Consider the following 24737-nt stretch of genomic DNA (forward strand, 5'->3'; position numbering starts at 1 on the left):
AAATGCAAGATTTCATATACTTTTCAGTGAAGGCATAGTGCATAGATATAGTAGATGCTCACAGGATACTAGGATGCACAGAATAAATAGATACTGGCATATGATTTGAGAGGAAAATGCTTTACCTTCCTAAAGTTATGTTGCTTCCAGTAGTGGACTGAAAGTTTTAGGTTTTGTGTGCATGTTGTTGTTGAAATGTAATGTGAACCTCACATTGCACTTTTTTTCCATTTATTTACTTATTTGATAGGTTTCAGCGTGGTCAAGAGAGTGAATGTATCTGAGGTGGATGTACTGCGCGTAATCATCAAGAACGTTGTTGACTTCGGGTTTCAGCAGCCTGTTTATCTGGTTGGTATCTAAAGCAAGTCAGATTTGCCATGATAGTTCACCTCGTGGTAATTAAATCATTGATTTTAAGGGAAGAACCATAAAGTGAGTTTGTGTGTCAAGTTATATACAGGCAATTCACCATATGTCGAACCAGGTCACATAAAAGTTAGTTAAGGTGTTAAAGCAGTAATTTGAAATCTGGGGTAGGGGGTAAAGGGGAGGTAGTAGGGAAGGCAAAAAGTCAAGCTGTATAGAGGCCAAACAGAAAGAGTGACGTAGACTCTGATTACTGCCTTGAAGTGAATTTTATTTGTACCCATTTCAAAAGAAAACCTGATGAACAGGTATGTTGGCAGTGTCTTCAGTTTGACAGGTTGGGGTGGGTGGGAGAGATGGAATTCTGTTATCTCTGCACACTTAGTGTTTGAAAGACATTCCGAGATCCGTAGATGGATAAACTTGGTTTCCAGTTGAGGCTTTAAAATGTTAATCTTGACCTGTTTCTTCTTGTTTATACACTGAGAACTACAGTTTTAAAGATAGAAGAAATATTTATTCACAAACTAAGCATGGATTTGACTTTCAGTAAAGGTTCTTGTTAAATGTTGACGTTGCACAGTCTTTCCTTGGCTTGCCTCTCTTCTCAGTTTGTTTTCATCCACACCTATACTTGCAGTGATCATGATTCCATTTCTTGCACCCCTTACCTCAGATCCTCATCATTTCTCAGTTATACTTTAAAATAGCTTCCTAAGATCTGTCTACTTTTCCCCTTTCCAAACTGTCTACCATTTCAGGAGCAGCAGGGATACCTGATCCTACCACGCTCTCATCCATGACCTTTAATGCTTCCGGGCTTACATCCTGTAGCATGCAGGGCCCTTCAACTTCATCACATCCTTACCTGCCATCCTGTCCTTGTCACTGCCCTTTCCCTCCCTACATTATAGCCTGTTGATTTTTCATGGTGCCTCAGTTTATCTGCTGGCTCGTTCATTCATGATTCTGTCCTGTGGCACAGTGCTGTTTCCTCTTTCTGGAATGTCATTCCTACCTCTTCTCTTGTTTGCCTGGTGAAGTTTTATTTGTCCTTCATGATTCTATTTGAAGGAAATCTTTTTTCGTCTGTGATACTTTCCTTGGCAGAGTTCGGTACTTCCCCTGTGTCTTCTCATGATGCCTTGACTACACCTCTGATTTGATTCTCAATGTAAATGTTTTCAGGGCTCCCTCACAGTACTCAGTAAACCCTTTGGGGACAGACACCGCCTTCCGTTTTCCTCTTCATCCCCAGCCTTCAACGCACTAGCTAGCAGTGATTCAGCTGTCACGCACTGAATGAATAAATTGGTAACTGCTTTGTGTTTTAGCATCATGCTATTTATAGTGTAGGAAAAATTATAAGAATATGATTTAGTTCCTGTCTTCAGTCAGGTTGTGATTTTATTCGGTGGACAAGACTTAAACACATGAAATAATTGGGAACACAAGATAAAGCATAGTATACAAAGGAATTATGTGTATTTTAAAAGTTTAACGTATACACACATAATACACATGGTGGTTTGGAGGAAAGGCAAAGATCAAGTTTATGTTATGAGATAAGCTTCTTGGACTAGATAAAAGTTTCGTGGGATAGTGAGGGAGTGGAGGTTGGTTCGTGGTCTGAGGTGTGAGCAAAGTGTTGGTTATTGGATCGATGAGTCCTTCTCCTGTGCATGTTTTGTCTACCATATTTTTAGTAAGTCTTAGATAGTTTATATAGGTTTACTATAAAGGCAGATGTTGAATATTTTTATTTTGTAAAGGGCCAAAAAATCAAATAGGGGAAATTAGAACAATGAATGAAAGTTGAGGTGGATACTAGGTACGTATTGGAAAGAGATTAATCCATATGAAACAGAATCTGGGCTGAATAAAGTTCTACAGGCAGATGCCCAAGTAGGAAATGGAATGATTGACAGAAGCATCTTATAATGGCAGTGAGGTAAGACCTCTCTTTGGCTTGGTTCTAAAGAATAGTTGTGAACAGTATTTACTGGGGTCAAAGATGTTAGGTCTAGAACATTCTTTACCCTCATGGGGAAAATGAAAAGAAAACCAGAGATAAAGAACAAAAACAAGCCAGATTCATTAGTTTTCAGGGGAACAGTGAGAAAGCGTTTAAACTGAGTTGGGGCACGCCTGTTTGACGGGAGAGAAACCATCTTCTTGGGGAGTCAAAAAGTGAGAATACCAGTGGGAAGGTGCAAGAGGTTCACAAATTGAGCAAGTAATTATGTAGGGCTCTAAAGGCTGAAATCTACAACCACAATGTTTAACTATACGTTTCTCACTTGTGTATTAGTTCCCTGAGTACATTGAAGATAATGCTGCTTCAGTCTAGGATATGTGAGGCAGAAAGAAAGTTAGGGAACTCTAAGCCATGTTGTTTCCCTTGGGTCCTGAGGTCCCTAGCTGGTCATCTCCTCTGCACATTCCATAGTCCTCCTATGTGCATTTTGTAGATGATGTTCAGAATTTTTAGTTGTTGCCTAGTAGGAGAAACAGGAAGAAATACTTATATCCATCTCAGTCCAGAATCACTTATATTTTTTAAAGTTCCTGTTTGGTCCTTGCATTTTAGGATTAGAGTGTGCTGAATTGATAGCTTTTCAAGCATAGGGAGGTAGTAGTGGCTTCAAGTTGCGTATTTCTAGGCACCAAAAGACAAACAAACTATGATAATAGCTACATTTACCATATGCCAAACCCTCGTTAAAAGCACATTATAATTTCCACAATACCCTGTTTCTACCTCAACCCTATGTTGAAAGGAAACTAGGGCAAAGAGAGGTTTTTAAGCTTTGCCCAAGACCCCAGACCATCTGATAACATAAACTCAACTTTTAGTCACTGTGTCCCCTTTACTCTTTGACGAATACATTTTTTTAGGACTCTGACATCCTAAATTGGGAATCACCAACTTTCAGCAAAGGATTAAGGAAATTGGTGATGGAACCAGAAGCTTAAAGTGATAGGTTGAGAATTCTGTATGTGAGCCAAAAAGAACTACAACTACAAATTTAAGGTTTTCCCACACTTCTCCTTTGCAGTAGAATAATTTTTACAGTTTTTATAATTAGGGAGTAACCAACACTATGAGTTAAAACCAGGGTAATAACTGAACTCTTCAACATAGAAGTAATAGTTCTTGACAATATGGTGGTCTGTGATGTTATTAGGTTGTCATGAAAACTTAAACTACAATTTGAAAGTGGGCCTGAGGGCCCATTGTACTTGCACATTTGTAAATTTTCCTTGACTAATGTAGTATGAGTTTCTTGACTTTGTCAAGTTTGTAAATTTCATAAGCTTTGTCACTTAAAGTCAGGTCCAAAGCAAACTGAAAACTAACATTTGATATCTAGCCATAGCTTTCTTATTTCCTCTTAATTTCTTGCTGGAAACAATCAGTAGAGGTGGCATATTACTAACATAATTTGGTAATATGTAGCAAAAAATCTCATTTGTTATTTTCCAGTTTTTAGGATTAGTGGTTATATTTTTAGATTTTCATAGTTTGATGTAACTGTTTTTAGACATTACCTAGGAAAATGTCTTGTTTTAGTGTGACACATTTGAAAGACAAAGCCATTTTAGGATACTTTTGCCACAACTGAAGGAATCCAGCGGTCCTTTAAGTACCTGGTGAATTTCAGCAGTATTCTGGTTAGTCAGTGTGGTCAGTGCTTCAACTTGAATTGTTTGTTTTGAATCAGATACTATTACAAATTAATCTAATACTACCCTCCCCCCCTCTTTTTTTTTTTGTCCAGAAACTAAGCCAACAATACTAATGCATGGGGGGGTTATTATGATGATGATGTAAAAATCAAACATTTATGAAATAACAAAGCAAGAATTGTTCAAGACACAGACACTGGGTCTGGTTAATTTTTCCACCTGACTTCTTATAAATTCAGGCTTCTGCAACATTGCTCATGATATTTTCAACATGTCATGGTTCCTGATGATAAAAATTTCTGTAGATTTGCCAGAGCTTTAAGTTTTTAAAGATTTTTTTTTTGCCTTTATCACAAGTGTTGAACATGTTGTACAATATGTATAGGCTGAATTACTATGAGGCTGCTGGATTGCTTGTCAACTTAGATTATTACTCATTTCAGCGTTTCTTTACCATATCGTTAGCTACGCACTAAGGCCACTGTAATTGCACCAAACTCATTCCTCTCCTTTATGCTGAACTGAATGTATTACCAAGTTCTGTTACCTCATCCTCTTTTGGTCTCCAGAGTTCACCCCTAAAGTGCATTCTCGTTTTCATAATCCTCTCCAAGGCTTTCACCCTTGAATGACTGGATTTTGGCACAGATATTTAACTGATTTCTCTGCTTCTGTTTTTTTTCCAACTCCCTGCGGAAAAGTTGATCTGAATTTTAAGGTACATGGTAGTAGGTACATTATAAGGATGCAGTAAATGCTTATTGATTGGTTAGAAACAAGTTCTCAGAGGTAGAAAGTCAGATACTTTATTCAAATGTTGGAACTTTAATGACTGAAGCCATATTTTATATATTTTTTTGGTTTGGTGAAAAATCCTATGAAATTCAACTAGGTTCTTTCTTTACATGCCTTCTCCATTTTAGTTGTGAAATGTGCACTCTGGCTCTCCTATAGGTGATGAAAGAAAAAAAAAGTGCTGGTTATTAATTTTGAGTGAGTAAACATTTAGTAGTTCAAAATAGTAAAATTGAAAGTCATATTTTCTTTATAGAGGTTTTCCATTTTTATCTGTAAAATATATGTAGACATTTAAAAAGATTAAAAATTATGGTGAAAGTTAGCAGGTGGTGTGGGCCACATAAACAAGTAAAAGAAAGAAAAATTAGCGTTTTATAGGACTTTCTCACATCCGTGAGATTGTTGAATTGAATTGATAACGATTCGTTTTGGGGAGCTTATTTTCAGTGCGTGGCTTTCTGTGCTCAAGAAGAAAAATAAAATGTTAATCTAATTCTGGTTTGTTGCTTTTTCATCTGAGTCTTTGAGTAAATTTAAAATTGTCTGAAAAGTGTGCAGTGAGAGCTGTGTGAACAGTCCTTTGCTTCTGTTGTTTTGTGTTTCACACATCACTCATCCATGCCCAACAGGTGTTCTGCCAGCTGTGCCCAAAACGTTTCACATGATTTAGAATCTGTTTCCACGCTTACCTTGTACAGGGGCTATTTGCTGTAAAAGGAGTTCTCTGATTACATAGTTCTTTGGCACAGGTGAAGGACTAGAAGACAGAAAAGCAAGTCGGATTTGAGTTCTACCTGCCTGTCGTCGTTGCTTCAGAAAGAGGAGGAAGCGGGAGGATGAGGATTGGCTTTGTGTAGCCCTGGTGCCGCTCAATTGATTTTTCTTTTCAACTTCTGTACTTTGGCATGTATATTATACTGTGGCAAGGAAGAACTTAAATGCAGTCAGAGTAACTTTATTTTCACAGCTGCGTGAAGATGCAGTGAAGGAGTTTGAATTCTCAGAGATTTTAGAGCTATGTGGCCTATTAAAATAGAGGAAAAGAATCTCTACATTTCACCACTTTGATGAAGAAGTAAAAAATACGTAAGGTATTTTCTATCTGTGAAGTTAACTGATTAGTGATCATAACTGACTGGGAACATGTAGGAAATTTTGTGAATATATCATAGTCCTGTCAAGAGAGTAAACAAATTTTAGAACTTCTGAATATTATGTTTCATGCTGCTGAGATTAAACTATTCTTGGTTTACTTATAGTTAATCAAGCGAAGAAACAAGTCTCAATAGGCAGTAAATTAAACAGAGCCGTTTTCATGCTCATAAGTAGGGTTTGCCTTCAGCCATAAATAATCATGGTTGAAACATTTCATTTTCAAACTATAGTTATATGTAACAGATACTATGTTTAAATGTCATCTTATAGCTAATATCACATTTAACTGTTGCTGCCACTTTATGGCATACCATTATTGGACTGAATTCTAGCCTCACCAAATATAAGCAGGTGTTAAGAATTTTTACCTTAGAGTTGCAGGCATACGATAGAGTATGTCCATGCAGATAAAATGGTCATATGTGTGACACTGAGAATATGTTTGCATTTTGTGAACAAAATAAAACTGATTAGGAGCTAGGGATTATCTAATACTTTCTCTGCATATTGTACTGTATTGTAGAACAGCTGTGATCTAAAGCACTGCAGTATCCTCCATCAGCAAACCTTCCACTCTTAAATTTTTACTTTTCCCTATTACTAGAAAATTAAAACAGCTAGACCTCTTCCATCCAAAGAATATCTCAGTATAATGCAGTAGTCTCGTATGGCGGTGAAAAGAGCTGGCCCCAGAGTCAGTTGTCCTGAATGTGAATTCTCACTCTTCCGTTCACTACTTGTCTTTATCTGTAAATAAGGATAATAATAATAGTACCTAACACATAGGTTTGTTTGAATGTTAAATGAATTAACGTGTTCAGTGCATAGGACAGTGCCCTGCCTAAGCAAGTCTGGCTGAGCTGTCTTCATTCAGAGGCTTGGTCCTCCCATACCTGATGACTGTAGGTTGAGAAATACTATTGTGGGGAAGTAGAACTTCATATATTGTCATTTCTTATGGTTTTCATTTTTAAAGTGAAGGAAATTGAAATTGAGTGCTGTTAAATGAATTGTTTAAGATTAAACAAGTAATTAGTGGCAGATTTGGAACTGGAATTTAGGCCTTTTTCAATGTTCGGCATCTGCTCTGTTTTTATCTCAAGAGCATTGAAATAATTTTAATAGTTGTCTTTTGTACTTTTGATGCTCAAAATTTCTCCTTTCTTTAATTTTTAATTTCATGAAAATAGTTAAAATGTTGCAAATGTATACAGTAGAAACTATTTAATATTCATATATCTCTAAAATCCCTTTAAAAATTCTCACTTGGAAAATGATTTGTATGTCTTGTTATACAAGAATACCAAAATAAGGAGACCAGACTTCTCTTCTATGTCTTCTATCTGCCAGGGTCTGAAGCTACTTAACATTCTGTGCCATAACAAGTAATAGCAGTTTTTAAATTCATAGGTTAACTCTTAAAATTAATAATGTATTATTGCTTTGCATTTCTCTGGAGGCCAGGATTCAATTTGTCACACTTCCTGGGTAGATATATATTATAGCTAAAGAGAAATTGTTTTGTTTGTTTAGAGGACCTTGTATAGTTTTCTTCAAGAGCCTGATGATTTATATTGTAATTTTTGCAAAGCTTTGTGTTCACAGTAGGGTATCAGACAGTTAGATGGTGATGTTCGTGCTTTTTGGGCAGTTCCAGTGGTTAGGTGAAGCTTCCTGAAGGCAGGACTATGAATAGGTCCTAATTACCTGCCCTCAGTGGTGTGTTTTTTGTATTGAACTTTTTGCCTTATTGTGATGCTACCACAGTGTTTATAGTGCAACCTATATACCTGCATTGGCTGGAGAGATTGAATGGCTTGGCTGTCTGGGACATGTAATAGATTCCAGCCTTTTTCCGTGACATCATTATTATAACAGACTTCTTTGAGAATATGAACAGCAGCTGTGCACTTTTGTGAGTTTTACATTATGAACCATAACAACCTTTTCAGCTCTATACAAGTGATAGGGCAGCTTGATGCTTAACGAATGAAGCCAGGCTCTGAGCTGTGAAACTGTTAACAGATCTAGTAATGACATGGGCCCCATGTATGGAACATTTCATAATACAACTGGGGAAAACAGGGGTGACCGTCATTTAGCACATTGGCTAAAAGGTTTTTCTCTACCTCTTGTTCAGTATAACTTCACAGAATCAATGAGAAATTGACTTGCAGTTTGTGTCAATAGATGTAGCATATCTTCAGTTGAATTTTATTTTGAAAATATCAGGTTTTCCAGCATTTGAGTGTTCCATTTCCAGCCTTTAAATAGAAAAAAAGCAAGTATTATTTTCCTCAAAGGTAAAAAAAAAAAAAAAAAAAGCTTACTTTTACTATAAAGGTAAGAATCTAACGTGATGATGTGAAAAAAAAATCTTGATTAAAACATCTATGGATTATGTTTGTGTAGGAAAATAAATATATATATTTCTAATCTGTGTAATAGTAAAGCAGAAATAAATCATTTTAGCAGAGAAATTTATATAACTGTTACAGGCCTACCTTTAAAATTCTTTATTGTATCTTATAAGACTATTTCTTTTTGAATAATAATTTATTACTGTGATTTGCAGTGACAAACTATATGCCTTCCATGTGTCTTTTTTTTGTTGTAAAAAAAAGTAATAACTTGGAAATAATGTCTTTTCCTGGGATATGTAAAATTCTGCAGAGTGTTTTAAACAAGAAAGATCAAAATTCCTGAGATAGGAAAATTTTTAGAAGAATATCCTTTGTAATTCCCTATTTCATTAAAATTTATACTATGAGAATAACAGTGATCTCACAAATAATCATGTACAATCCTTGCTAAAAGATGTGAGTACTTACTGGGCATATACCCAGAGAAAACCATAATTCAAAAAGACACATACACCCCAATGTTCGTTGCAGCTCTATTTACAATAGCCAGGTCATGTAAGCAACCTAAATGCCCATCAACAGATGAATGGATAAAGAAGATGTGGTACATATATATAATGGAATATTACTCAGCCATAAAAAGGAACAAAACTGGGTCATTTGTAGAGATGTGGATGGATCTAAAAGAGAAAAATATCGTATATTAATGCATATATGTGGAACCTAGAAAAATGGTACAGACGAACTGGTTTGCAGGGCAGAAATAGAGACACAGATGTAGAGAACAAACGTATGGACACCAAGGGGGGAAAGTGGTGGGGTGGTGGTGGTGGTGGGATGAACTGGGAGATTGGGATTGACATATATACACTAATATGTATAAAATGGATAACTAATAAGAACCTGCCATATAAAAAAATAAAATAAAATTCAAAAGAAAAGCCACTGATAGAGACCAATGAATATATCTATAAGTAAGAATTACCTGTTTTAATATAACAAAAATTGTATCTAGTATCTACTCATAGCTTAAATGTTGAATTTCTGAAATTTCTTTTGGCCTTGTATCAAGCATGTAATCTCCTGTAACAAGAACTTGTAAAGTTGCCTTTTAAAAATATTACTTTTTTTCTAATTACAAAGGTAATATATTTTAATTATAAATTGTAGCAATAGGTAACATAAAAAATTGATCCCCCCCATTCAGAGAATATCAATGTTAATTGTTAGCTAAGGTCTCACATATTTTTTTTCAGTGTACGTCCTATGTTTTGAACTTTCTTTTTCTTCCTCTTTATATTTGAGCATCTTTCCACGTCACTACAATAAAGCTCTAAAAGGTTAAAAAAAAAAAAAAGAAAAAGCTACCACTTCAAAAGATAAGTGAAGAGCATGAAAACGCAATTTCAAAAAGAATATGCATGTATATAATAAACATTGGAAAAAAAGAAAAGAAAAAAAAAAGTGAGTACTGCCATGCAATATTGGCCAGTATATTTGAGTTATCTCTTAAGAATCTTTCAGCAACAAACTCTAATTTTTTAGATTGTTGTCATCACTACTTTTTTTGAATGGGAATTGATTACTTCTTGTTTAGCACTGAAAGAATATGAAACATTTTTCTTTTTCAGATTCCAAGTGAAAATTAAAGGAAAATTGTGGCTTTTAAAAATGTCAATCTTGAATTTGTCAGGGAATAGTAATTCTAAAGTTTTATCAGTTTTGCCATTTTATTCATAGAACACTTGGCTTGATGTGAGGGTTCATTTTTATGAGCGAGTCATCTAATTCATAGAGGAAAAATTGCTCTGGGGAGAGCTCTTATAATATGGCTTCTTACAGAAGGCACTGGGGCAAATTTGAAATAAGCTACATGTAACTGATTTTTCAGTGACAAAAATTGAATTTATAGTACATATATTTAAGAACAGGCTAAAATTATAAATTATGAGTGAACTATGAATTTACAGTTTTTAGTTTCAATCACTAAATTTTCCAGTCAAGCAAAAAAGTCAACATTAAATCAATATGCTGTTTCCTTTCAAATGGTATATTTTGAGATTAGAACTCATAGTTTATATCATAATATTCAAAAGTGCAAATTCAGCGGAAAGACCTGACTTTAGTAGACAAAATATGACATCATAATCTGTATTCTTGTGATTAAATTTCGATCGATTACTGTCACTCAAAGATAGGAGATTTAATGGTAGGTCTATTGAATAAATCTGGGAAGAAAGTTTAAACATAGCATTTCCTGAACTCCCATAGCAAGTATTATTTTTTAATTTAGGAAAATTTTACCTGTAACTACTAGATGAGCTTAACACTACTTACATTCTTATCTAGAAGTGAAGGTAGCTTTTTTTTTTTTTTTGCGGTACACGGGCCTCTCACTGTTGTGGCCTCTCCCGTTGCGGAGCACAGGCTCCGGACGCGCAGGCTCAGCGGCCATGGCTCACGGGCCCAGCCGCTCTGCGGCATGTGGGATCTTCCCGGACCGGGACACGAACCCGTGTCCCCTGCATCGGCAGGCGGACTCCCAACCACTGTGTCACCAGGGAAGCCCGAAGGTAGCTTTAACAAACTGGATAAAGTGAAATATTTGCTGGCATAAGATTGTTTAGGAGTATTGGTATGGAATAAGCCCGTTTTAAAAACTAGTCACATTCTTCCCAGATACCTTCTTCTTTGAAGTAATTAGTGGCTGTCTCTCATGTGAATTAATCTTTGTTGTATTAGACTGTAAGTTCCTGGAGGGCTGGATACTTTCTTTTCTTGTATCTCTCTGTGATTGGGGGTAGAGTAGGTATTTAATACAGTTGTGTCAGCCAAAGTAATCCTCTTGCCCCTAAGCAGGATTTTGGAGTCAGATCACATACCTTTGTGTGACAGGATCAGCCAGACAAGTAGCCAAGGGTGGTGTAGTAGCTTCAGTTTTCTGGCCTGTCGTGGCTCCTTTAGCACCATTCCCTCTTACAGTTTCATTCTATACCTGGAAAAGAGGCCTGCCCAACCCTGCATCCCCTCTGGCTATTCATGGCCTTAGTCCTGACCACACTTGTCCTAACACACTTCTCCTAGTTCTCACAAATTCAGATCATACTACTGTACCTGTTGCTGCAATTTATGGACTTCCATTAGGTGTTAAGTCCTTTACATATGCAAATTTATTTAAGTCTCACACTCCTGTGAGACACTCATTTTATATGCAGGAACAAGTACCGTGTCCAGTGACTCACACCAGACAGGGTAGAGACCAGATGTTCACCCAGGACTTTCTGACTCTAAACCTCTCCCCTTAAGTCTCAAGTCTCTTCCTGGTCATAGGTTGTTTCCCCATCAAACCAGGTATTTGCACCTCTCTAACTGTAGTTGGGTGCTTACAGTTCAAACCCTTCCAGAGTGCCTTTGTCCATACCAGGTGGTAATTTCTACAGTAATACCACCGGAATCACTCTGAAAGGTCCTAGAAAAACAAGCACGTTGAGAAGCATGAAGGACACCTGAAATGAGGAATATGGAAGAAAGAGAGCAAGAGAACATTCACGATCCGCCAGTCTCTGGCAGAAGTTCTTAGGTTTCAAAGGCAAATAATGTATTTAAGCACAAGACCAATATTTCTGCCTGAAACGAAATGAGCAAGTAGCACTTTTAAGGTATCTGATCCTTTTCATTCAGCTAGAAGTTAAAAACAAAGAAAAAGGAAAAGAGCAAAGAGCGTGAAGAAGAGATGAAGCTTTGTAGTCCCTACTCTTGAGGAGGTAAGGTCCTTTATTTTTAGAGTTCAAAGGTCCATATAATCTGGGGTCCTTCTTAGCTGACAGTGTGATGTTGGCAATTTCTCTTACTCTCTGAACTTAAATTTCATCATTTGTAAATTGGAGATTGTAATTCCAGAATCCAGGCTGTATAACAGAATCTCCTGGGGTTTTTTTCCCTTTTCTTCCTTTCTTTTCCTCCCTCCCTCCCTCTCTCTCTTTCTCTTTCTTTTCTTTCTCTCTTTCTTTCTCTATCTCTTCCTCTCTTTCTTTCTTTCTTCTACAGGTGTCTAGGATTCACCCCAGGTTTGCTAAATCACAGTCTCTGCCTGGGCTTGTGCAGAGATAGGGAGATGGCACTGAGTGGGAGGTGGTGAAGCGTGCCTGGCTAAGGAGTGGTGTGGGCATTGCTCTGCAGCCGGTTGGGAGGCTATGCAAGTTTTAAAGCAGTTAATTAGTGTCTCTGACAACAGTGACTGAAGGTAGGCAAAAGGTGTGCCATCAAACAGGTAATTAACCATGTCTTTATTTTGTGAAATGTATAACTTAGGGTAAAAGTATTTGTCAATGAATTGTATTCTGAAAAGAATAAAAGGTGAAGTCAGTTAAGAGACGAGCCTTTCTTTGCAAGTGTGGATTTATATTTCTAATTTGTCTCCAAATGAAAATTCATTCATACTTTTCATTCATTCAGGAATGTTAATTGTGTTAATTGTGTGCCAGACACAAATTATGTTACTCCCTCAGAAAAAATAATTTGCTCTTACTGAGCTTATATGTGGAATAATGGAAATGGGTGATTTTGAATCTAGTGAAGAAAGAACTTTTAATTGATAGAAAAGGACTATGCTAGTTATCTCTGCCTCTCATTTATATTTTCCTCATATATTAGCATTTAAAGGCAACTATAATTTTTAAAAAATCACAATTATATTAACCTTTTAAAAGAAAAATACTTGGTTTCATTATCAAGTACAGAAGAATGTTCCACAGACTGCTTAATGTCACTTTTGCAGGTTTTTTTTTTTTCTTTTTTTCATCCAGTCTCCAGTTTCTGCTGAGTATTTGGAAATGGTTGCTTTTTTTTTTTTTCCCCAGAAATCTTATTGTGGGGGGAAAAAACAGTCTCATTTAGACTTTGGTTTTAGTATTTGCCATTATATTTCTTTGCTCATTGCCATTAAAATATTAGTTCATATTCCCTTTATAGAATGTATTTTTACAGTAAGGTAGAGGCATCTTAAGCTAGTTCAGCTTTTACTAGCAGGTGAGAGAAAAGAGTACCTGACATAGGCTTTCAGTTAATTTCCTTTTATAAGAGCCAGAGATCACAAAGGTGAACCTACTCAGATTTATGAAATTTTTACTGAACTGACCAATACTTGGAGGTTTGAGACATGATGGTTTAGTGGGAGAAAAAAAGGAGTTTTGGATTTGTAATTATGCCTCTTAGACGCTTACAGATGGCTAGATCTTCACCCTCACAAGTTCCTTACATAAATTTCTTAACCAAGACTCAATTTTCTCATCTGCAAAATGGATGTGTTAATTCCTATGTGATGGAATTGCTGAGAATAAAATGACTTCTGAAAAATAAGTATCAGACTTAATATTAAGTCTTAATAAATGTTATTTTTCTCAAATAAAGTTTTCCAGCCTTTAAATAGAAGCATGAATAAGCACATCACATGTGCAGGTCATGAAGCCAAAAAGTTCTTGTATGTTTTGTTTTGTTTGTTTACTTATATTAAGACTTTATTTTTTAAGAGCAGTTTTAGGGTCACAGCCAAACTGAGAGGAAGGTATAGAGATTTCCCATATACTCCCTGCCTCCACACATGCATAGCATTCCTCATTATCAACATCCCCCTCCAGAATGGTACATTTGTTACAACTGGTGAACCTACATTGACATAGTATAATCACTCAAAGTTTATAGTTTATATAACAGTTTACTCTTGGTGGTGGTGTGCATTCTATGGGTATGGACAAATGTATGACATGCATGTACCCATCACTATGGTGTTTTCACTACCCTAAAAATCCTATGTATTCTGCCTATTCACCCCTTCCCCTGGTAACCACTAATCTTTTTATTGACTCCACAGTTTTGCTTTTTATAGGGTATCGTATACTTGGAATCATACAGTATGTAACCTTTTTGAATTGGCTTCTTTCACTTAATAATATGCATGTAAGTTCCCTCCATGTCTTTTCATGACTTGAGAACTCATTTCTTTTTAGCACTGAATAGTATTCTGTTTGGATATACTACAGTTTATCCATCTACCTACTACTGAAGGACATCTTGATGGCTTACGTAGTGTTTTATATTCTTATTTGAGTCTTTTTTTCCTAGCCATTTGAGAGGGATTTAAATAGTACAAGTTTACATGTAATAAATATAATCAGTTGTATCTTAACTTTGTAATTCATTGTTCTTACATTTTTCTTAATGCTGTTCAGGGAGTTTACAGTATTGCAAATGCAAAATCAAAAATGAAATCACTGTGTAACACAAACTGCAGCTGATCTTGAAAACTAGACTGCATTCTCATCCCACCCTTTATTCAGTATTCCTTGCTTCTCCATTATAATGGGCTGTAACATTTTGCATTTGTAAGAGTTTTTCTATTTCCAGAATATTTTTATGTCCATTAATGAATTCTATCCTGTGACAACTCTGTTTTTAAGCACTTCTCCATGTTGTTTAGACCCTATCCATTGCTGTCATCTTTGCAGTGCTGAGCCTTCAGTTCTTCTCTTTGCTGCTTCTTGAATTTTTTTTTTCCTCTGGGGAAGAGATTCCTTTGTAATATACTGCTGGTATAGTTACACAGTTCATCCTTATAATATGGGTAGGTTCAGTTCTTTGGGACAATGCTGTATACACTGTGCTTTTCAAGAACATTCAGTGACTTTTTTCTCCCACCCACAGCATAGAGATTAGATGGGAAATGAGCTAAGTACCTTTATCCTTTTTCTTTATTCTTTCTCTTATTAAACCAAACTGGTTTACTCCTTGGGTCCCAGAACAAATCTTGCTCAATACCCTCTCTCGGCTTTGCTGATTCCATGTTTGAGTGACGAGTGAGACTGACTATATTTCAGATTTTGATTGTATAAACTGTTGCAACTTTGGCTAAATCATTAAACTTTCTACCTATACGATGCAGATCATTATGGCTGCCACACATGGCTGCTCAGACTGTGCACTGCACAATTCTAGGGACTCTGTTCACATAGATTACAATATTTGGAATGCCCGACATCCTCTGTAGGATTGTTACGAGAATTACATGAGCTCATAAAGAGAGTAGTTTTACATAATGATAAAGAGTATGGACTTGAGAGCCCCAGTTCCTGGGATTATAACTCAGCCATTCCACTTACTAGCTGCATGATCTTGTGAGAATCATTTAACCTTTACTGTACCTCACTTCCCATATTTTTAAGATGGAAACAGCATTGCCTGTCTCATAGGGATATTTTGAAAATCAAATGTGTTACTATGTATAAAGCACTTAGAATAGTTCCTGGCATATACTGAACACCTGGTATATGTTAGCTATTTTTCTTACAGTAGGAAAATTGTTTACCGTGGCGTGGATGCTCTTTAACTGGTAGTTCGTTATATAAGGTTTACTCTTCACATTTTTGGTCCTTCTGCATTAGGTCTTTTCTAACCCTTATACTTGGGTTATCTTTTCTTTAGAATTTTACACAGCAGGAATTATATAGTAGGCATGAGATTTAGCTTGGAACTTAACGCTGCTTTATAGTATGCATATGTTTCTTTCTAGAAGACCAGGGCCCTCATCTGTACCTTTAAGGTTTTCTCAGCTTTTATCACCTTCTCTCTCAACCATGACTGGTGTTGGTGGAAAATGATCCAGTGTTGCCCTCTGCTCGGTAGGGAGTTGCTCTGCTAAGGGTCTGAGGCTTGAGAACCAGAAAAGACAGCAGAAGACCATGAGTACATGGTCTCTTCTTTTTAAAGCCTTTTATCATCCATTTGGTTATTTAAGATTAACATGCTCAACAGTGAACAACTGAAAATGTAATTAAATTCTGTGGTGTATGGTCAGACTAACAGAAAGCAGTAGGAGTTTAGAAGAAAGCGGGTCTGTAAGAGCTGAGTTAATGAGAAGAGGCTTCCTGTGGGGTGCAACTTAGATGGAGTTGTATGTGAACGGATTATACTGAAGTAGACCTTCGCACAATGCTGATAGCGTTCATGCTTATGTTAATACTAATAGCTCATGGTTACTAATATTAATCCTAAGAGCAAACGCTAACGCAGCTTGCTATGCTAGACGTTGTTCTTAGCGCTTTACACATATTAACACATTCAATTCTTACAACAGATCTGTGAGGCAGGAACTACTATTATCCCCGGGTTAAAAATAAGGAGTTTGATATTGCCAATAGATTTTATTTAGTTGTGATCATGATTACATATTTAACTTTATTTCACAGTAAAGGAAAGCCTTTACAGTTTCTCGAGATCCAACATTTTGAAATTATGTTCCATCATACTTTCTTTAATCATGCCTTACAATCTTTCGTTTATTTCTTTTTAAATGAAAGTTGTTTTTATGATCGCTCCCTCCTGATAAAGACATAATATAATTATCAACAACAACACAAAAAGATAAAAGACTTTCCTGGTTTGGAATGTGGGGTAGCTTATTTTATAACTTCTTTTATAATTTAGGTCAGCACCTCAGATTTTAGTGGTTTCTTATTTGTCTGATTAAAAACAACTGGTAAAGCTCATCTCCAGCAAGAAAAAATGGAGTTTTGAGTTTGCAAAATATTTATGGTGGTAGAGTTCTGGATTTAATTTCTAGCTACTTGGGTGCCAGTAACAGACTAGAATTTGCTTTTTAACAACTTTGATAGACTTAGTGGCACTCTTGTCTAACTTTATAACATAAATTGTGGACCATTGGCAAATCCCATCAGTAGTTTTCTTTGGCAGCCTTTGGGTGGAAATAGACTTTGACTTTTATTATGTTGTTTAAAGGAAAAAAATTGAAATCTATCATTCTTTTTTTTACTCATCAGAGAGACTGTCCTGGTTTCAGTTTACAACTGCGTCTTTTTTTAATGAGATGTAGGCTGTATTCCTTGTGATATCAAAGAAAATTGTTTAGTTTCTAATAGAAATAGAAATCATTTAAGAGGTAGCTAAAGATGTGCAGACTTGATTGTGATTTAAAAAATGTCTTTTCAAGTGTGGATTGCTATGTTGATGAACACAGGGTTCAATTGTTATTGGTTTATGCATTTGCCAGAGAAACGATCTGTAGGGCAAGTGTTGTTGAGTTCTCTAATTGGGGCCATATTTCATGTGAGTATTTACCTATCTTTCTTCTCATTCACAGATCTTGCTGTGGATTAGTTTTAACAGTCTCCTGTGTTTGAGCATGGCTGTGAAACTCGATGCCTTATGCAGGAGGCCTGCCTTCTGTGGTGATATAGAAGGTGTGATTATAAAGTGTGAGACTGGTTTCCACTTTATGGACAGACTGTGCCCATGGAGTCTGCCTCTGTTGGGTGGTTTTTTTCTTTTGCAGTGTGTGGGTGGGAGAATGTGGGTAGGAATTCTTTGCGGCTCTTCCTTTTTGTTTTTTTTTTCCTTAGGAGACTTCAGGATGTTTGAAATCAGCATTTGCTCTTTCATTTCTCTCTTGTCTTTTTCCCCCGTTGTCTGCACTATAAATGTAGATGAAAAACATTTTCCTTTGACCTACCTTTCCTATATTACTTCAGCTCATCACAGGGATGGTTCGTAGATGATCTCGTGATCATTTTTTACTCAAGTCTAGATAGTAACACATAACTTCAAATAGTGAACTAAAGTATTTAATCAACTCTAAGATATAAGATATAATCCGATTTCAGAGATGTAACAGTGTGAAAACATGCCTGTAGTGGTGGTAAAGTGTTATTGATTTAAGATGTACCTTTCTCCAGGATGTCACAATGAAGAACATGCAGGCTGTTGTATCAGTGAAATATGGTAACTTTTATTAGGTCCTGACTACTGTGGGTTAGCACTCATGTTTGATATGAATTAAGCATAATATGGATGGAACCAAGATAAACATATGCGTGCTAAATTCCATTCTTTGATCATTTCTGAAAACAACTCTTTTAAATGGGCCATTTATTAATTATGGAACCTGACTACTACATGTGTTCTTAAAATACATATGAAAGAAAAAAAAGAAAAGGAAAAAAAAGAAGCTTTCTACTTCTCAACCTATCAGTTCATCACCCATCAGCATTCTACTGAAAAAGTAGTACTAGTGGTAATAATGTTACCTTTGGATCATTCACATATGGTCAGCAAAATATGGTGTTTAATATCATGAGCTTCAGAGGAAAGTAGACCTAGGCTCTACTTTGTGCTGGGGTCTACTTGGAGACCTTGAGCAAATTACTTCATTTCTTTCATTTTTCTCAGGTAATAACCATACTTAACACATAGAGCTGTGTTGAGGATTAAATGATTAATATAAGGAAGACACTTTACACAGTGTCTGAGCATATGGCAGAGATGTTAGTGTGCTAGGGTGGCCAAAACAGCATATCACAGACTGGGTGGCTTAACAACAGAAATTGCTTTTGTCACAGTTTTGGAGGCTAGAAGTCCAAGATCAGCGAGCGTGCAGGCATCAGAGGCTTTTTTGCCTGAGCTTGCAGATGGCTGCCTTCTTGCTACCTTTTCACATGGTCTTCCCTTTGTGGGCACAATCTGTGGTGTCTTTCCCTGTGTCCTAATCTCCTCTTCTTATAAGGACAGCAGTCATATTGGATTAGGGCCTACCCTAACAGTTTAGTTTTAATTTAAATACCTCTTTGATGGTCCTGTCTCCAAGTACAGTCACATTCTGAGGTACTTGGGGCTTCGGCATGTGAATCTGGGGGGAGTGCAATTCCAACCATAACAGCAGTCCCACAGTATTGGTTGTTACTCAGAAATGATTGCTGCTTATATAAGGATTGTCAGGTGGTGTCTGGTGTCAGAATAAGAGCAGTAGTGGAGTGAAATGAGAGGACCTGGCTTAGGTTAGCATAGCCGGACGGGTCACCTAAGAACATTGGGGTTTTCCCTGGGTGGCGAGGATGGTAGTGCAAGTGTAAGCAAAAGGTCAGGAGTTATAAATGATGTTTAAAACACTAAGTTCGGGATGAGCATGGGATGGTTGGAAAAATGTGAGAAAGCCGATTTGGCAGGAAAAGAGCTTCACACTGGGAGTCATGAGAGGTTAAGTGCCTATAAGATAAGGGGAGACCAGATTTTAGAGTTGCTTGAAAACCAGGCTGGGTTTGTAAACTCGTGTTAAAGATTATTAACTGGAGTGTGACGTGAAAAGAATTTTAGGAGGGTCAAAAACATTTATTTACTACACTAATCTCTGTATATTCTTTTTTTTTTTTTTGCGGTACACGGGCCTCTCACTGTTGTGGCCTCTCCCGTTGCGGAGCACAGGCTCCGGACGCACAGGCTCAGCGGCCATGGCTCACGGGCCCAGCCGCTCCGCGGCATGTGGGATCTTCCCGGACCGGGGCACGAACCCGTGTCCCCTTCATCGGCAGGCAGACTCTCAACCACTGTGCCACCAGGGAAGCCCTGTATATTCTTAATATGAAAAAAGAGCATCTATTTCACATATTGCTCATGTATTTAAAATACCTTCGAAAGCATTTGAAATGATCTTGTTAGCAGTTCATTGTAATGTTTAGTTAGTCAGCAGTCTCGTAAGACACGTGTAGTGCCCTGAAGTAACGTGGTCAGGTGTTCTCCCCTCCTGCGTCTCTGTGAGAACATGTAAGGTTTAAGGATCCTTCCCAGACCAGTCAGGTCGGACATGTGGGTAATCCCTGAGAGAGTCTGTAAGCATTTTACAGAGACTTCTGAAAGTTGAATATTCCTTTGGATTATTAGAATGTTTCTTCTCACATTTCTTTTAAATATTTTTACCAATATTATTGTTTGAGCCACATGGGCTATATTTATAAGGACAGCGTTCTTTCTTGAAATGTAATATAAAATTTCATTACAAAATATGTAGTTGGGTTCCGTTTCATAATGTTAATTTACTTCACAGAGCTTTTGCAAATGCTTTGGCTAGTGAAGTTTTTGATCTTTGATTAAAATGTCAAGTAATAAAAATATTATGTGAGTTGAGATATATCTGAAATTAAATCTAGGGTAGAGAGTATGACTTTAGTTGCAACTGGGAAAGTTTTGTGCATTATTATGTTTGAAATCCCCTTAAAAGTGAAAAATAAAGAGGTCAATGTGTTAATCTAAAAATTAGTTTTAGATAATCTAAAAATTAGTTTTAGATAATCTAAAAATTAGTTTTCAGAGATTTAAATGTTAATTGAATTGTCTGCATGTTTTCAGTGTCAGAGTAAAAGTTTAAGAGCTCTTGAATTATTGTTTAAATTGAGAGTGTCAGCACATCTTGAATTACTGCAGGGTCCTAAGGCCCAACCCCTCTTAACTTGTAGGAATTATCTGAGATGCTAAATTTTTATCACTTTTTGCTAATACGAAGGGCTCTAAACTTTGCAAATCTTTTTGTTTTATGATGGCAGTTGTAGTCATGTCATCTTTTAAGGAAAGTCAAATTGTGTCTCAATAAAAGGAAATAATATATCCGTGTTAACCAGTTCTGAGGGAATTATCTCTTCATTAGCACTGTAGTATTAAGCCTCTTGCTTATCTAAGCATAATGTCATAGCATAAATCTCCAGTATACTAGACTCTTTAAGAGATCTCTACCTTTGGACTTTGTTGTTTTTCCTATGACTTTATGTCAATGAACCATTTTCAGGGACAACCCAAGTCAGTGAGGTCAGTCTCTTATATATCCATGTGTTTTAGGAATAGGTGATAGTAATGTTAGAATATAAGGAGAGAAAACTGTTGTACATTCTGAGGCAAATTAGGTCTAAGGGACTGCTTTAATTTTTAAAACAAAAGCTCTACTGTTTCTGGCCAGAAAGCCAAATTTCTTGGAGTTAAACATGGAAAATGTTTATAGTGTTGTATAGTTTTATTACTTCAGACAGAAGGAAAAGAGTTTATTGAGTAACCTTCAGCCAGTAAGAAATTTTATACAGGCCAACAATCAAGAGGTTAACAAAAAGTATTTTCTGGTTTAGGGAGAATGAATGATAAAGGCTTAAGACACTTAGCTGTTCACTTTGAAACAAGTGCAGTCTTTTTTGACTTTAAGTGACAGTAGACAGCTAGCCAAGTAGAAAGGCTTTGTGACTTACAGAATTGTTCTCAGAGTGAAGGGTGTGCCCTTTTCTACTCTTTTTCCGTTAGAATGCTAATTTGATGGTTGAACCTCAAGCAGGTATCTTGACCCAAGAGCTAGCAGTCACACATGGAGGATGGTGTGAAAATGATATGGAAAGAGACTGGGATTTTTAGGATTGTAGAGTTGCCATACCAAATGTCTCTGTTACCTGGGGATTTTGTTTACAAGAGAGAAATAAAATTCTGTCTTGTTTAAGCCGCTGTTATGTTAGGTTTCCTATCATTCATAGTGAATGTAATCGTGAGTGAGATACTCTCCCCAGCTTCATTTACTCCTAGAGTCAGTAAACTGTGGTCTGCTGGCCAAATCTAGCCCACTGCCTGTTTTGTAAATAAAGTTTTGTTTAAACACAGCCAAGCCCATTTGCTTACACATTGTCTGTGGCTGGCAGTGCCTGCTCTCTTGCTACCATGACAGAGTTGAGTAGCTGTGTTAGAGACCATGTGGCCCTCAAAGCCTAAAACATTTATGATCTGCCCCTTTATAGAAAAAAATGTGCTGATCTTGTCTATTGACTGACCTCATTTGGTTTTCTTTGAAAATGTCTTTTTTATCTTTCTTTTTTCTGTACTTATACTGGTCCGTTACCAGGCTGAACACTTTTAGCTCATGTTTTTGAACTACTTTAGCTGTCTTGTTGCAAGTGTTCTTGAATCATTTGTAATTCTATCATTTATTCATTCTGTCAGATATGCGATAACATGGTAAGCTTTCTTAAACATAGTTCACATTATGTCACTCCTCTGATCGACAACTTTCAGTGACTTCCTATTTCCTACAGCATCAGGCCATAACATTTGTGCTTATCTTTTATGATTCTTTATATTCTTGCCCTACTCTAGCAGCGTTATTTTTTGTTCATCTATTAATTCATTTAACAAGCTTCTAAAATACCAACATGTGCTAGGAAACCTGGAATGAATCCACAGTTCCAGTGATCCTTTGTTTGTAAAATAGTAGCAGCTTCTGATTGGTCTCTTAGCCACTAGGCTTCTCTGTTCTGGTCTATTATCTTTCTTAACGCTTTCTGGATGAGCTTTCTGGAATGCAGTTTTGGTAACGTCACACTCCTGATTGCAGCCTTCATTGATCCCACATCACCTGCATGGCAGGTTGTGCAGGTTAAATCTCAGTTTGTGGCATAGAATACAAGGCTTTGTCTGATTTGGCCCTTGCATTTTTTTGGTAATTCCATTTCTTCTTTGGGAAGATCTTTTACTCTATCCTGGAGGGCTTGCCCTTTTAAAAATTTCTGTCAAGTTTCTGTTCCTTTTGCACATACAGTTCCCCAGTCTGAAGAATCCTTCTTTTCCCCTTTTTCCTGCCAGCCCTTTTCTGCAATAATAATGTGTCCTTATTAACTCTTCTTAGATAGAGCACGAATGCCATCTATCTGCATTGTGAGGTGTCCCTGCCCCCTCCTGCTGAATTCATAACTCCCTCCTCTGTGTTACCATAGAACCTTGTGCATACTTATTACTGAGTACTTATAACTGTAAGAGTTACTGGTTCACACAGTTATTTCACCTCTACTACACAGTGACTCTTTAGACTGAAGTTTCCTGGTCATATGTTCTCCTCGCATCTTGCAACTTTCCCTCATGCCAGTTATCATAGTTGTGTGTTGTATTTCTTCGTATTGTTATTGGATTAATGTCCTTCTAGTTCACCACTGAACCTGACCCTAGGCCAGACCTGCAGCTTTGTGCTCGTCATTGAATTTCCCAATGTGTACCTAAGTACCTGGCACACAACCTGCACTCAGTACTTGCTGGTTGAATGAGTAGATTAATTTGTTGAGGGCAAAATTTTTTTTTCTTTTGTGTTTGTGTCACATAGCACAGAACTCAACAATGTTAATTTATGGAGCCTTGAAGAGTCCTTTTTTTTTTTTTTAACAGAGAGACTCTTTTCTTCAAATAAATCTTATCAAAAGTCCAATGTATAAAAGAGAGAAAATCAGAACTGCCATGTTTGAATACCCCTCCTCTGGCCCCTCACTGGGCTCCTGAGGGAACTTACCAGAATCCCTTGGCCTTGCCTCAGGGTTAGATGATGGTTGGGAAACCACTGTTAGAGTGGAAATAACATTGGCTGTAACAGCAGTTGAGCAGTGTTTTTCGTCAAGCCCTGGCTGTCCCCGTGTGACTGGGCAAACCATTTAACTATTCTGGGACTTGGTTTTCTTATCTTTGTTTTTTTTTTTTTTTTTTTTTCTTGCGGTACACGGGCCTCTCACTGCTGTGGCCTCTCCCGTTGCGGAGCACAGGCTCCGGACGCGCAGGCTCAGCAGCCATGGCTCACGGGCCCAGCTGCTCCGCGGCATGTAGGATCTTCCCGGACCGGGGCACGAACCCGTGTCCCCTGCATCGGCAGGCGGACTCTCAACCACTGTGCCACCAGGGAAGCCCTGGTTTTCTTATCTTTGAAATGAGAGGTTTGAACTAATGTTCTTGGTGTTTCTTTCCAGCTATGTAAGTGTATTTAAGTTTCAGGTTTATTCCAGCCCTTGGTCCTCACTTAGATACACATATTGTCTTACTGGAGCATGCTTGCCTCTGCCTCACACTAGTGCTAAATTTCTCTCAAGACCATGGCAGGCTTCAACTCCTCTGAGAAGTCTTCTCCATCTACTCCTTTGCTTATTATACCTATCACATTCATTGTCCACAGCACATATGCTAGAACCTAACATACAGAGTTTTCCCAGTATAGAGTTTCCATGCTGGAATGTGTTTTAGCAGGTAGATTGGCCAGACACCCATTTTGCTTACCTTAAACAACCTAATATTGTTTCAAAATATTAAGGCATATTCTCTACATAATTTACCTTCTGATAAATAAATATATAAATATGTACATTTTATTGGAACACTGTAGACTTCTGTTGATCAATCATCTCAATTAGCTTTATCTGCTTAATTGCACAGACCTCATATTGCTGTATATCTCTTTTTTTGTGAGTCTATTTATGTTTTATTCATTTGTTTTATTTCTTAGATTCCACATATAAATGAAAACATACAGTATTTGTTTTCTTCGTCTTACTTCACTCAGTAAGGATGGACCCTCCAGGTCCATCCATGTTGTTGCAAATGGAAAAGTTTCATTCTTACTTACGGATGAGTAATATTCTGTTGTATATGCATGTACCACATCTTCTTTATCCATTCATCTGTTCATGGACAGTAGGCTGCCTCCATATTTGGCTATTGTAAATAATCATGCTATGAACATTGGGGTGCATA

General features: G+C 37.0%; 1 protein-coding gene across 2 annotated transcripts in view; it reads left to right on the plus strand.

The window, feature by feature from the left end:
• BMPR1B (bone morphogenetic protein receptor type 1B) overlaps nucleotides 1-24737 on the plus strand; it is a 424295-nt gene that overhangs the window by 190471 nt on the left and 209087 nt on the right. The window contains exon 2 of one of the 2 annotated variants that reach the window (XM_081251050.1): nucleotides 251-351. The exons of the other annotated variant lie outside the window; for it this stretch is intronic. The gene's annotated coding sequence lies outside the window, so the exon portion shown is untranslated. The remainder of the gene's footprint in view (nucleotides 1-250; nucleotides 352-24737) is intronic. 2 annotated transcript variants of the gene reach the window in all.

Source organism: Mesoplodon bidens (genome assembly GCF_964165515.1).
Source record: "Mesoplodon bidens genome assembly, chromosome: 1".
NCBI classification, from domain to species: domain Eukaryota; kingdom Metazoa; phylum Chordata; class Mammalia; order Artiodactyla; family Ziphiidae; genus Mesoplodon; species Mesoplodon bidens.